The 12,452-nt window shown below is 35.2% G+C and overlaps 1 protein-coding gene across 2 annotated transcripts in view; it reads right to left on the reverse strand.

Moving 5' to 3' along the window:
* LOC128741887 (protein TANC2) overlaps positions 1–12,452 on the reverse strand; it is a 117,619-nt gene that overhangs the window by 75,373 nt on the left and 29,794 nt on the right. The gene's annotated exons all lie outside the window — the stretch shown is intronic.

The following is a 12,452-nucleotide window of genomic DNA, read 5'->3' on the forward strand; positions in this document are numbered from 1 at the left end:
CGCACTTTGTAATTATGATTAAGGAGGTTAGGTGCCAGTAAACTCGTTTGCTAGCAACCAGTAAACTCACTTAATGTTATTAAGGTTAAAGACAAGATACAACTTGTTCAACGATGATTGTTGTAAGACATACAAAAACGTTTGGGGTATGATAATTTTATTGAAATGATTGTTAACATGAGACATTTTAGTACAAATTTCCACTTCTGGCACGTAGCTCTACTTATGCATCGGTTTACTCTATGAAAATTCCTATAACGGAAACTTGCTCACAGTCACTTGCACAACTGCAATCAATAAATGCAAAAGAAACGCAATCCCTTTTACTTATTTGGACCTCCTCCTTTGCTGGGGATCTCCTCATTTGTTGTCAACCCCCAAATGATGTTTTCCCTATGTCAAGGAACATGTGTGCCAAGCTTAATGAAGAACGATCAAGGCGTTTCGGAGTTATGGCCTCCCCCCATTGTGCCAAGCTTGGTGGAAAATGGTCTGGATCGCGTTCTGGAGTTATAACCTTCCCCCTGTTAGGGACCCCCTCCTGTTGTCAACACCCCTGTGCTGATTCCCTTATGTCAAGGAACCTGTGTGCCAAGTTTGAGGAAGAGCGGTTAAGGCTTTCTGGAGTTATGGCGGATCATACAAACAAACATACTCACGATCACTTTTATATATAGATTAGCATTAGAATTAGAATTAGACATTATCTTATTAAAAGTTCACACTCTGTGATTGGTTGGAATAGGCATGGCAGATCTGCCGTAGCGATAATGATGATTTTATAATTCTAACCCTAAACTTAAACATCTAAAACGACTAAAAAGGACTGCCCTTATAAACTACTGCAAGTATCGCACGGACCGTACAACAGCTGACTAGGTACATGCTAACGCACAATCTCTGTCAAAATCGGTGAATACGCTTCATCACCCTTCACAGTTAGCTCTGGCGTTCCCCAAGGCAGTCATTTGGGTCCGTTCCTATTTTTACTGTATATGAATAACGTGAACAATATGATCCTCGAATGTTTGAGATTATCATATGCTGACGACTTTAAATTGTATTATACATTAAAAAGCCCTAATAACGCTCACTTCCTGCAACAGGATTTGGAAACCTTTGACGAATGCATCCAAATTAAAAAGATGTCACTAAATGTGTCCAAGTGCTTAGCCATTTGCTTCAGTCGCAAACGTAACATGTATCTGCATGATTACACCCTTCCACAGTGGTCCAGAATCGCAAAAAAGCAGAAATTAGCAATTCGGTAAAAAATGCTTAATTTTTCAACATTAAAATTAAGGTAAACGTTCGATATATTTTATAAAATAATTTTTTAATATCTTATATGCTACTGCATATGATATTCAATTAATAATACTAAAATATGCTATTCCAAATTCTGGATATGGTCATCTTTTTGATTTGTTATTTAAATAACACAAGTAATTAGTCTTTTGGCACTGAAAGAGCAAAATTTTGATATTAATTTTTGTTATTTTACCAACTATACCAACTCAGCCAAAACAAGACCAAATTTTAATATGTGTTATTCGGTTTCCATAACACAGTTTGATATTATTTTCATATTATTTTGCCCTTCACGTCTAGTCTTTCTTAAAAATTTAGACGTTTAGGGTGACGGAACCACCTCGTCATACGTAATCATGATTCACACTTTGTTTCGAAATTTTAAACAAATTATAACCACAAGTGTTCAAGTTTTTGGCACGAGATCAATCTTTCACTTCTTGCCTGCACTCAAAAAAATCGGCACGTCAAGTTTACGTGAAAACATAGGTAATTCTCATCCATCGCTCTTTTCATGTAGCATTCACGTGAATTATTGGTAACTCGCACTCATACTAACCAGTTTACGTGCGATCCCGGTAAATTTTATCAACTTTCCCATTAACTAGACATGAAGCTCATGTAAGTTGCTGTACAGAAGTTTACATAATTTTTCACGTGGATGCGACGTGTCGATTTTTTAGAGTGTGTATATGTAGGGGAACTTGGGGCAAGACGACCATCCGGGGAAAAAGTGCCATTCTTCAGTTTTCCATGAAAACGACGAAGAATTTTAATATGGTTATTTTTTATGGTTTCTAAAGTGTTTTATAGGTAATATACCATAGGAAAATTCATTGATAAATTGATAAAAAATATATAAACTCAGACATAAAAATGATTTTGAAATTCTACTTTTTGAAAATTGCACAAAATAATAATGGCTATACCGAAAACAAGCCTACTGCAATCTTATTAAAGACTAATAAAACTAATAAAGACTAATGTGTATTATTTTTAGTATAACACATATATTAGACCTAATTCCTATAGATAGAAGGTAAAATTAATCAGTTCTCCATTTATGGTCATTTTCCCCATCATAGTGCCCCGTACCTATTAATATCGAGCGAAGAAACTTCTAAAACGAACGTTATTGTTTCTATGTTTATATTATTTTGATATTGAACTCACTGAAATTGTTTAGACTATACCCTCATCTAAGTTTTAGGCCTTTTCAGGTTGAATTTAATTGGTTCTTTCTACCTGTACTTAATTGAAAACGGTTAAGGTGTCCTTTACGCCCCGGGTCCCCCTACATCCATTTAGACAGATACAATATTTCGAGACTTTGGATTTTTAGAGAAACAAACTTTATTCTTCAGCGGCACTTACAGTCATACGGAAACTGAACTTCGTCATAACCAAAATTTGCTTTCGCTTACCATAGATAAACACAACTGTTTACAAAAATCTGTGCATGTATTCGTTATGCCGTGTGCACAAGCTATTCAACTGACAAAAAAGTGTAAGTAGTTTGAATCAGAGGTCAGCAACATTCAACCCTAGGTAATACGCTTTATTTTAAACAGACTATATATAGAAAAACGCATAATCTCACCACATTTTTAGAAATTATTCCATAGTTTAGCTAGAAGTAAATGCATATTTCTTCCCAAATAAATAATCACTGTGCAAATAATTCTTTCTTCTGTGTTTCTACCAACCGAGTTTGTCATTTCTATTAATATTTCCGCAACACGTGTTATATTATCGGTAATGGCTTATCAACTGCAAAACTGAGATATGGTGTATCATATTTTCCGTATAAAAAGGAGATAAATTGTAACCGCGAAATGTGACCGATAAACAACTGTGGAATTTGATGACGTTACCCATCTGGCACGAAGCGTAGAGAAAATTATTTCTCTATCTCGTCGTCTCTGTTACTATCTTAATTTAATTCTGTTGAAATTTCGACTACCTATTTGTAACCTTCTTTAATTCAGTGCACAGATAACACTGAAGACGATTACAAATAGTGATCTAGATATGTGCATCAGTAAAAAAGATAAGCATTTTCTTTCCTCCGCGGGAAAAGCTTATATTTTGATTCCAAAAATGAATTCATTTTTGGAGTTAGCAAAGCGATGGTATTTTCTTATTTATATCATTTATATAGACTCAATCTAAAGATCGTTCCCGTCAATCTACGGTATCAGCTCCATTCGCTTTCAGATTATATATCGGGGACTTTTCCGGGCCGGATATTTTCTCGTATCATTTTTTTTAACTTCTTAAGTAGATTTAAAAATGAAAATTGAAATCGTTTTTGAGTTCAAAACTAAGGCAGAGATTTCTGTATTTAATTCATTTCAATTCTCCCAACGTTCCCCAACTGCTACCAATAACATTTTTGTATGTGAAGAAAAACGGAGCCAAGCAAAGCCTAGGTGCTACATTCCGTTATCGAAACTTGACCTTCTGGTTTTTATACGACAGACTTCGCAGCTAGCTGTTTTTTTTCTCTCCTCTGTTGGGTACTCTTACCACTGCGTCCATTATTTTGAACTATTGTGGTATGCCCCGTTTTATTATTATACTATACGCTTCAAGCTTACCTATCACTTATTGAGGAAGTGACAGGCTGGTAGCTGGAGCGAGACATGTGCCAATCAGGGATGACTAGGTTTATGAACCTAGTATCCTGATCGGCGACGCCAATCAGATCTCCCCGTTTTGAGATACTGCAGTCTGCGTACTATTTGTGCTCCACGATAGCAGAGCAAGTGTTCCGAGCTAGCTGTTAGAATACAGGACAATTGCAGGTCCAGTTATCCTCATCTTCCAGCCGAGATTTGAACATACGACGACTGGCTTATTAGGCCATACCTCGAGACCAACTGGGAGGCGAGCATTTTCTTCAATAATTTTGTGGCCAAAACGGAGGAAGAGCTGATCGCCAAGGCCACGAAAGAGTCGAATAAAAAGCCGATGTCTATCTTTTGATCGGCCATCGCGGTTCCGATAAACCGCTCTAAGGCCACCGCGTCGTCAAAGCATTTTTATAGAAGGCTTAATAAATAGGATTTGTTTCATTGAATTATCTTTTGTATTTTTTTCATCGTCATCCGAAATCCGAGTTAGTCCATTTTTCAATACATACATTAAGTACAACAATTGGATGAAGGGTGAATACGAAAAAATGATAAACGTAGAAGGAACACTGACTTAGGAAACATGGGGGCGCCAAATGGGGTTTCCGCCAAGGGTGCGTCAATGTCACGCTACGGCTCTGTGTATAATCTATAATGTATAGTCTGTATTACGAAATATTTTCATTTTCATTGAACTCAGTCTAGCTTGTACGATTGGTTACCTGCTACAACTGCGGAGCGCATGTTTTGCAAGATCCATTACATCCGCTAGTGCTTTTCTTCTGTGTAAACATGATTATCCAAAATTATAACCAACACAGTAATTTGATTATGAATTTAAAAATGATTGGCTGGTCACGTTTTGAATTAAGCGTGCGCGTACAGTGACCAACAACTGGAGAAATTTTGAGAGAAGGGTATTTAATTTAACCACTGATGGTGGACCGAAAAATCGTTATTATTACATATACAAAAACTGCAAAAATAGAAGGCTATTTCATAATACACGATTCTGGAACCTGGATGTTATAAATACACCTTGAGTATGTGTGGTGCAAATGAAAAAATTACGGAAAAGATTATTCAAAAGACGAACAAATAACCGATGGTTAATGTAAGGCTATTCAAAATCACCTGGTTATAATTAATGGTTCAAAAGTTTCAAATGTACTGGAAGTGCAAAAATTTACTCTAAACCAGAATACCTTTTAGTGATTGTAATCGTAATCCTTTCGGATTATAAAACTGGATCTATTAAGCATGACAACTTTGCATGCTGAAGAAGGTTAATAATTGCGCAGAAATAGGTATCTAATACGATGTGAAAGTGAAATAAACTGCATACATTATATAAATAATTAGCATAATCTGGAATTGGCATAGCAGCATGGTTGCTATCGTTTTGTTGCCATAAAAGCTTTTATGTTAGTCGCCGGATTTTTATTGATATACGTTGATACAATGTATGCAATTCTGTATATTTTCTTTGTTCCTTGCATATGAAAAATAGTATTGAAACAACACGTTTTTCGGAAACAAATAACCGATTTGTTATTTTCTCGAGATTGAAAAGATTTCGTATTTATTGAAAATCTTTGATATTGCGAAGTTTCCACCTTTTTAGAGTCCCACGTGAAAATTATTAGCGTGACTATTTTCTGCGTGCCCCACCAACGCCTGCAATTTAGCAATTTGAACCTTCAGTTTTTCGCCATTGCCTCCCCAGTGTACCTGTCCTTGCTCGACAAGCATGTTTTCAATATATGTGGTAAGTACAGGATAATTATTATTAAAACATCAATTTACGTAGGACAATAATGACTTTAGCAGATATTTCGCTTCACTATCACTGACATGCCCAGAGGCACGGCACCATCATTTTCAGCCTGCAATATTGTTTTGCAAACTATAACATCATTTTCGGAACGATTTAGTAAAGCAAATTGCAGTTGTTGGTAAATTCAGAGCTGCCAAACACTCTTATGCAGTTTTCGTAAAAAAACTTTGTGAATTTCAATACTACGCGAAAAAATAGAACAATTGAGCACATCCGCGTAAAATCTCAAAATCGCGTAAAGACCGCGTAAATTCCGAAATTAACGTAAAAAAATCGTGTAAATTCCGAAATTCGCGTAAAAATAGTCGCGTAAAAAACAAACCACGTAGAAAGCGACTTAGTGTATATTAGAAAAACTGAAGGCAAAATGACCAATCGGGATAAACGCGGCATTAGATATATCACGAATATCTACACATTTTTGAACAGTAATTAAACATTATTTTTTACATTACAAATCCATGTGGGTGATATGAGCTTTCTATTTTACGAAAAACGGAAATATATTACAGTGTCGCGTTTTGCCCCTTTTACCCTTGATTCCGCTACATACTGCAGTGGTGCAGAGAGGAAGGGAATACATTAGAAAATCTTCCTCGTTGGTGGTGTTAGGACGCACGATAATCTAAATTGCCTAAAAAGGATCACTAGTTGAACCCCTCCATGCTCCACCTAAACGTAAAAAATAATGCGAAGCCGGAGACAAATTACCGATTAATTTCATTACTTACACTATCAGCTTGTAATTTCGTTTTGCTTGTTTTCAATATAGACATAAAAATCATTTTAAATGATCACGTTTCGACTTAGTCTGGAGCAATGAATTTTTTAGACAATACTAGTTTGTTATATTTATGTATATCCTTAGAAATGGACTAGTCTAGAGAGTCAGCTAATGTCATAACAGAATTGGGTCTTCGCCGCGTCAGAATGTCACGCTAACGACTCTGCAAAACCGTAACAAAAACATAATTCTAATCAGGAATCCAACCTATGATTGTTAAGCTGTAACTAGAATGAGTGCATATGAAAAACAATTGTTAATGTTGGCTTGATAAAATGCTCTGGATAAAAAAAATTTAGATGATTAAAAATTTGTAATCGAGTCATAAAATTGTTTTCGATTTGGAGGCTGATAATCATTGCTAATAAAATAACCAAAATGATGAGAAAGATCAAATCATAGCGTTAGGTATACTTAAACAGATTGTGAGCTCATGAATAGACGTATATCAGAAGTGAGGAAAGATGTTGTGCAATAGATGATCGGTACCATCTGTTTGTACTCTGCAAGTTTTTGTTTTTTTCGAAGAAGAGCCATTATAAAGTTTGCCTTTCTACGCTTTTCGCTGCTTGCCGCATAAAGTATTACCGTTTTATACTTTACTCGTATTAACCTCATAATTAACGCGGAATTCTTCAGCGTAACTTTCACTTTGCACATGCTGCTCTTACATTACGTTGAATTTATGACTTTTCTGAAGGATAATTGAACGGCACTTCTATTAACCATTAGTTTTTTGAAGCTTCATTTCAGAGTAAACCCAAATCAATAATAGGAAATACTAAACCACGAACTGATTGCATGAAAATACAGGCATGAACAAAATGATCAATTCAAGTAATGAAAATTTTAAATCCCGTGCAAGATCTGACACTTAACTAGTTAAATTATAAATAGCAGGAGGAGGAAAACATAGGAAATGCGAGATTTTTTAAATTGGGATACTTTTCTACTATTGGTTTATGATCCAGAAACATATGTACATACATACACCTTGCTCCTCCGATTTGCTGACTTCATTCTATTGAAAAATCGATAAATACTCGAATGAATTCTGTAAGTCAGCATCTGTCAAAATTATAATAATAAATAATAAAATTAAAGGGAAAATATCATCTTTCTCACTCAGTGTCTTAATCACAAGAGCGCAACAAAATTTTCAAAAATATTTCCAAATAGCTTTTAAAAATTTAAAATTCTATTAGACAACTGGGTTAAATTATATATCGTAATGCGAAATTTAGTACATACCAATGAATAAATTCGGAACCACGTGCTTACCTGTGAAGAAATTGAAATAAAAAAATATTAATAAAAAATTTCTTATTCCGTTTAAAAATATTTTTAAAATTATGACTTATAGAAATACGTTACAAATATTTGTGTGTATTTGTGATAAACAAGTATCGCGATAGGCTTTTGCTCACTAAACCTAAACGTTTTAGTTCTTCCGGATTCTGGCTTTAGTTTACCAAGGAACACTATAAACACTATATATCTGGCACTGGATGTGTTAACTATTTAACAGGACATAAATTCAGTTTGAAAAATGGTTTTTATTTATTTAAAAGTGCAGAATGTATGAAAATAATCAAAAATTCAGAATCTATTCTCGGGTAATTTTTCAAATAGACCTAAGTGACAATGAGAGATTCTCTTCGCGTCTCTTCTCTTTCGCTTCTCACGGCTACATAAATGCATAGAAAAGAAAATTTTCAAAACATTTAACTAACTAGTGATTCCGATTCCGGCAACCGATTCATACAAAACTGATGTGTTAAAATGCATTAGTATCGCCTTAAAAAGCGGAAGAGAGGAGACACGAAGAGAATCTCTCATTGTCACGTAGGTCTATTTGAAAAATTACCCGAGAATTCACTTTGGCTCGATAAGATGACCTTAACTATGTCCTTCAGATGGTGAAAAAATGAATCTAAAGGTATCCGAATGCGAGTTTCCGGTCAGCTTACGTATATTTTAGCTTGGACGTTACTCTCCAAAAAGGTAAGCACAAAGAGAATAATCCATTTAATTTAAGTTTGATGAATTCGAGAGCTATTGTGTGGTCAAAATCAAGTTCGGGACGTTGCGCAGTAGTGCCGTTTCGAAAAAAAGCGATTATTAGTATTTACGCAAAAGCGCGTAATTTTAGAAGGTTAGTGTCTTTATTTTCAGAAAAACGTACCAAAATGACCAACTTTGCTGAATATCTGTCTATCTCTCACCGGTTACAAAAGGTCCATTTAAAGAGACTATTTAAAAATCAATTCTGCTCAATAACTTTGCACACAGTTGTTTTAGTGCTTCCAAATGTTTTACAAAGTTATTCAGTATATTGAAATACACATTTTCTCTTGTTTTTTCTCTAGGATGAATATTTAATTAGCTATAAAGTATGGTACAAAAAACAATTAGCTCTATTCGATTTTTTTTTTCAATTTCGGGAAACTACTGAACCGATCGGGGTGAAAATTTATTTGCAGGGGTTTTTGGGACCGATGAAGGTTCTTATGATCGTTAGAGACGCCTCCTCCCTCTAAAAGGCTCCACTTACAAATGAACAAATACAAATGAAACAAAAAATTTCCTCATAACTAGAGAACGAATCAAGCAAATGGAACTAAATTTGGCATGTGGGGTAGTGTTCGACATCGGAACGAAAATTGAAGCCCGGGTTCCGATCCGGTCTGGTTAAAAATCGGCTCGAACTTTGTTATTCCGACTTTATTCCGGTCCGATTTGGCTCTGTTCAGGTTCCGGAACCGGAACAGAGCCAAATCGAACCGGAATAAAGTCGGAATAACAAAGTTCGGGTTCCGGAACCGGAACAGAGCCAAATTGGACCGGAATAAAATCGGAATAACAAAGTTCGAGCCGATTTTTAACCGGACCGAATCGGAACCCGGATTCCAATTTTCGTTCCGATGTCGAACGCTAATGTGGGAACTTTGGAGGTAGGATTTTTTTCTATGGTGAATAGAGACCTCTGCCTCCTTTAAGAGCGAGGGCTCTCATACAAATGAAACATAAATTTCCTCATAATTCGAGGACTAAGCAAGCAAATGGATGCAAATTTGGTAAGGGGTAAGAAAAATGTAAGGGGTTTGGAAAAATTAATTTAAATCCAGAAAAATTAAATAATGAAAGCAACCCAGTAACCATCGTCAGGCGTATTTCCAGGTATTCCTGTAAAACATGTTGAGGCTTCCACGCATATATCTAAACACCTGTATGCACTAATAAACGAACTTAATCTCAACAGAACTATATTCCATGAAAAACGCTGGCAAACACTTTTAGTTTGTTGTTGATAGCATAAAATAGCTGCCAGTAATGGCGACCCAACAATACAGTGGCGCTAAAGCTGCATCATCGTTTTATTAGCCCAAATCATTAACGGCTTGATTAACGTTTTCGCCTTTTTATCACTGAATGGCGCAGTTAAAGTTTCAATAAAAATGAGATTCTACTAGGAAATCTGCTCTTTTCTGCTCGGTTAAAGTTATAAACCCCCAGTTGATTGCAGACAGGAAGCTTACTTGCCACGGTCTGCTTGAAATATATAGACACATCTTATCGCATAATGTTTGCCTTTAGTATACACGGTTGGACGTTGCTTTGCATTGCATTGCATGTGCATATATGTTATTCAAACTTACACGATTACACTAAAGTGAACAGCCATTTGGATCCGGTTTTGGTTTGGAACAATATTCATAAGCAATGCTTAGAAATACTAAAGAAACATTTGAAAACTTTTGTGATTCATGGATAAAACCTACCTAATTCAGATAAAACATGCAATTAGTTTATTTTTTAAATTTTTACTGAAGTGAGTAATGTATATTAAGATTTATGTTCACTGTGATTTTTGGATACCAAATCATCCAAAAAAAACTTTGTAACGTAAAAAAAACTTCGGACAACTGGATCATAGTATGTATTAAAATAGAAGTACAGATAGATATTTATATTTCAAAGATACAGTATATGGAAATCGCTGAAAAAAATACATAAATGATAGAATTCGAAATATATACAAATACCTGAATCATCCATTCTCACTTTAGATATAAAAATGTTAAAAACATAAATTTACTGAACAACTTTTATCTACAACTACCTACTGTCGGCCCACTATCGGAATACTCCTGCAGCAAGACATTGTGCTGAGTTTATAACGCGAATAAACGTGAGTCAGATAATGATCACTATATAAAGCCACAATTTCTCAACGTCGTTAGGATGTGACACTACGTTTGTCGCTACTTCTACCTCTCTAGCTTCAGTTTAGTTGCAAAAAGATATTCATCGGTAAGAATGAGCTTTTGTATCAAGAACTAGGTTGAACTATCAATCGGACTGTTAATCGAACAGTTACTTACAATGCGATTGTAGTTTTTGAAATCGATTTCAACACACAGTCGGTTATTCAATGTTTTACATTTGAACATGCACAATCCATTGAGTGCTCTGTGGCGCACGAAAGTGAATGATGTCATTGTTAAGTGATTCGAACAGTCACACACCAATGTCCATTTCTGCTGAACAAATTGGATTTTATTTTTTCGCTAGATTTGATACCATCCCAAAATATTGTGATTGATGACCTTCAAGTTAAATGAATGGCTTAGTTTGTCCGATGTTTTACATTATTTTTTTGTATTTTTTAGTGAGAGATTTCGAAAACTATTTTATATTTTAGATAGGCGCATGCTAGCTGTTCAGCTGCAGCCAAATCTTTGATGCGTCACGATTCATCAAAAAGCACACCACGATAAATCAGTTTTCGCCAAGTTGACGGTCATTGAACGGCAAATACGGTGGGAACGTCAGTGTCAAATATAAAATTTGCCTAATACTCACACATAGGTAACGAGATGCGTTAGTGAAAACAATATTCGACTGAAGTTCATCTGCGTGTCATTCTGGCCATCAAACCGGTCAAGGCCAAATAAGCTGTAGCGCGAGAAACAGTTGAAACTATTTGATGTGCCACTTAAAGTTATTTTAATTGATTAGGTCAAGTTGGAGATTGATTCGCCGAGCAAACAGTAACGTTAAGTATCTCGACGGTTACGGTTGGCGACGTAATCCTTCATCGGGCAAAGACACGTGACCGGAGGTATAAACAAGATGTAAGAATTCTGGTAACTTTTCTTTCTTTAAAAAAGTAAAGAATGATTTATTTACTATGATTCCATCATAAATCATCTTCTCTCTTGTCTTTCTCTCTTGGTCTTGTTGATCAATATTCGAGCACCTTTTAAATTAATATTGTGAATAAACAAAATAACACTTGACATAGCTATATTACCTGTTGCCTTTCATGATATAAGTGAATTAGTTGAAGTTAGTTCACCCAGTAACGTTCCGATTTTGTCAGCCCCATGTTTAATTTTGGGCTGACCAAATGGGGAAAGTGACAACACCGGGAAATGTTTTTTCGAAATTTTTTTCAAAGGTTCGAGGACTTCTACTAAAAATTAAATTATTAAATTTTAACCCTCAATTGATCAACGCAAAGCTTAACACATTCTAATCAACCGAGCACAGCACACTGCCCAGAACCTTTTTTGGTGCGCATTAGAGTTTTGAGCGGGAAAACTGGTTTTAGGTTTATGGAACCTTTGAAAGAATTTCTTATAATTAAAAGTTCTATCGTCTAGCGGGAATAAAATTTTCATTAATCTCCCTAAAAGTGCAATAAAAATTTATTTTGCCTCAGTTTAAATATAACACATTGACGTGCAAAGTTTTATAACACATTATTGTAAGAAATTTTGCTGAAGACAGTAACATAGAATCTTCAGCAAAGATAGAAAAACCTATTTCTCATATATGAAAAATCGTTAAAATCAATTTTTCTATTTTTGCTGTTTTT

Source organism: Sabethes cyaneus, chromosome 3 (assembly GCF_943734655.1).
Source record: "Sabethes cyaneus chromosome 3, idSabCyanKW18_F2, whole genome shotgun sequence".
NCBI lineage: Eukaryota > Metazoa > Arthropoda > Insecta > Diptera > Culicidae > Sabethes > Sabethes cyaneus.